Source organism: Tupaia chinensis, unplaced genomic scaffold (genome assembly GCF_000334495.1).
Source record: "Tupaia chinensis unplaced genomic scaffold, TupChi_1.0 Scaffold000602_1, whole genome shotgun sequence".
Taxonomy (NCBI): Eukaryota; Metazoa; Chordata; class Mammalia; order Scandentia; family Tupaiidae; genus Tupaia; species Tupaia belangeri.
In genome coordinates, this window is record NW_006160120.1 from 2160796 (window position 1) to 2164000 (window position 3205).

At 48.8% G+C, this 3205-nt stretch overlaps 1 pseudogene; it reads right to left on the reverse strand.

Moving 5' to 3' along the window:
- Window positions 1–570: 570 nt before the first annotated feature.
- Window positions 571–1025, reverse strand: LOC102498545 (small nuclear ribonucleoprotein E pseudogene; annotated as a pseudogene).
- Window positions 1026–3205: the final 2180 nt, after the last annotated feature.

The window sequence follows — 3205 nt, forward strand, 5'->3', positions numbered from 1 at the left end:
CATGTATATGTGTGTGTATTCACGTATGTGTATATTTATGTGCACACATATACATATATGTATGTTTCCATGTGTCCATATGTGTATATATGTATGTGTATATAGTAATCTCCAGAAAGTTTATGGATAATGTATACTATAAAAAAATTATTTGTGAATTTCAAAATTCTTTGCATTAAAATGAACTCCTTTTTTAAAATTCCATTTTCCATTAAATTTCTGAAGTATACTCATACATGGGTATGTATAGGTACATGTGTGTATGTGCTTTTATCTATGTGTAAGCATGTGCATTATGTGCATGTATGTGCATGCATGTGTGTGTAACTTTCGCAAGTCATCAAAACTCACACAAACCAGCAGGTGGCGTGGTGGTGAAGGGATTGGGTTCCCACATGGCCAACCAAGGTTTGAATTCTGGACCCAGCAACTTGAAAATCATGCTGGGTACATATGTAAGCATGCCCAAAATCCTGAGAGGAGAATGGAGGAGAAGGGATTGCAATGTGGCCATCCCCCTTGGGGGGTGATTTCTGACTTTTTCTTTCTTTTTTTTTTTTTTTAAAAAAAAACAATCCCATAGCATTTATTGCCAACTAGTAATAACATAACGGTAATCAAAACAATATGAACAAATTTTTAGAACTATACTCTCCACGAAGGGAACAAACTACTGTCTTCTCAGCAAGTCCTCACTTCGTTGATCATTTCTAGTTGGAGACACTTTGTAGCAGAGCTATATTATCTCCTTTTAACATGATCCGACCCAGTTGTTTTCTTGACTTTGTTTTAGAATGAATCTCCTCTGCATCACCTAATACAAGGTTCATACACTCATCAAAACCAGTGATACAGCCTTCTATCCGCATATTTGCTTGCTCATAGAGCCACACCTGAATCCGGGATCTATTCTGCAAGTATCTGAAGATGAGGTTGATGGACTGCGCCATCACCTTCTGCACTTTCTGGCCCTGGCCTCGGTACGCCATGGTGGAATCTCACAAAGGCCGCACCAACCCGCACACCGCCTCGAAAAGCAATTTCCCTGACTTTTTCTCTCTGTGTCTTTCTCGGCTCTATAGCAAAAGCCTTAAAACAAAAATAGTTTTTTTTAGAAAACCAAGTTCACCCAGACTTCCAGTAGAGCACAGCCCCCAATCCTCAGAGGCCTGAATGAACAGTCACAAGATCCATCCCAAGAACAGACATGTTCAAGCAACTCTAGATTATGGAGGTTTCTTATTCCTGCTCTCCTTCTGGGGCCTCTCAGGCCAGTCACCCCCAGTTCAGGGTGTGTGGGGCTGGCTGTCCCCACCCCTGATGGCACTGAGGACAGAAGTCCACCCTCCTCCTCATTTTGATAATTGCACCGAGGACATAAATTCAGCAACATGTGCTTGGTCAGCTGCCCCGTTTTCCTCCAAAGTAGCAAATTTATGGGGCACACATGCACACTGGTGATTATTTCTTGATAGTTTATGGTATCAAGGCTCCTTTATTTCCCCCCAATAAATCTAATTTATATGGATTGGCAGATCAAACAGTGCATTTCCTGGCATCAGGAGCTGTGAATCGCTCACAGTGATTTAGGAAACTTGGGGAGATTAAGGTTTTGCATAATGCAAATCAGGATGGAAACATATTTGCTCTGCCTCACTGTGGAGGCAATTAGAACCATGAGCACCAGGCGAAATTCATTTTCCTGGGACAGAGGACGGTCTGCTTGGTATGCAAAAGAGCACGGTTATTTGCGACACAGGAGCCCAGAACGTGGTTAGCAGAGCACCCATGACGGTTTGATTTGCAGCTTTAAAGAATTCAAGGATGAATAAAACATTGAATTAATTGCCAAAAAACTGTCGCCAGCCTGCATGAGATCTAAGCACCTTGGAAAGCACATGTACTCCCCCCTCCCAAAAAATGCCCACCAAAAACAAAAACAAAACATAAGACTGGACCCGTGGTGCCCGCTCTGGGCTCCAGAAACGCCACTTGTTTTTGAGTAATTGGTCCTACCTGAAATTTTCTTCCATCCAGACTCTGTGGCCCTGACTCTCATCTCAAATTCTCGCCTCTGGAAAGCCCCGGGTGGCTTCCGAGTCCATCCTTCACGAGTCTGTGTGCACCTGCTCTATGCCGGGCACTCACAGCCCAGAGAGCTGGGAAACAGCCGTGAGCAAACCAGGTGGCAATCCCTGCGCTCACGGCTGCCTGCCTTTGAGGAGCAAGACTGAGAAAGTCTTCTATCAGCGGGTGCGAGGGCTACAGAGGAAACAAAGCGAAAGGCAGGAGGTGATCAACTGCAGAGGGAGGCAGGGTGCTCAGGGAGGGCCAGCGATGGTGACATGTGCAGAGACCTGAAAGGGGTGGGGGGAGACATGAGCACCGAGGGCAGGAGTGTTCCCCGATATTGGGAGACTGGCTAGGAGGGGGACAGTGAGAGATGAGCCCAGGTGAGCCAGGCCGAGGTCACACAAAGGTCTCCTATCCTTTCAGCTCCCAGTAAGTACTCTTGAAGCCCCACTGCAAGCCAGGACTCAGGGCTCTGGACACTGAGAAGCCGGCAGTAGCATGGCAGACCCCCACACCTATGAGCTCACGCTCTGTGGGGAAAATGGAAAATAAGAGCATAAGCAAGGAAATACGGTCATTTCAGAGCGTGGTGGAAAGACAGGAGAGTGACATGGCAGAGGTGGGCAGACAGGGAAAAGGACTCTACCCTCAGAAAGGACATAGTGCCTGAGGGGCCAGCAGGGGGCGCTGCTGTCCTGAGGAGGGGCATGCTGACCTCCAGGTCCAGCTCCTCTACCGGGCCCGGGTGTCACTCTAAACTGAAGGCCCCCCTCAGCTCGCCCGGCCACTGGTGTTCCAGGCTGTGCTGCAGAAGGCCATCGGGGAAACAGATGCAGGTTCTGGGCACAGAGAATGGACAGGCCTCAGGGGACCGAGGCCACAGAGTGGGAGGCGCCATCAGAGGCCCTCATCGGGGGCCCTCATCCGGGGCCTGCTGGTTGGACGTGGCCTGTGTCCATGCTGCCCAGTGAGGCCAGCTTGGTGGGCACCTGCCAGGCCATGCCCCATTTTCATGTGAAAGGCAGGCAGATATGACACAGCCGGGGCTGCCATCTGCTCCCGGAGCCGCATTGTGCCAAGAGTCATGTGTGCCACCGCCGGGGTGGAGGGCCAGCTGTGGGTAGGGGTCAGG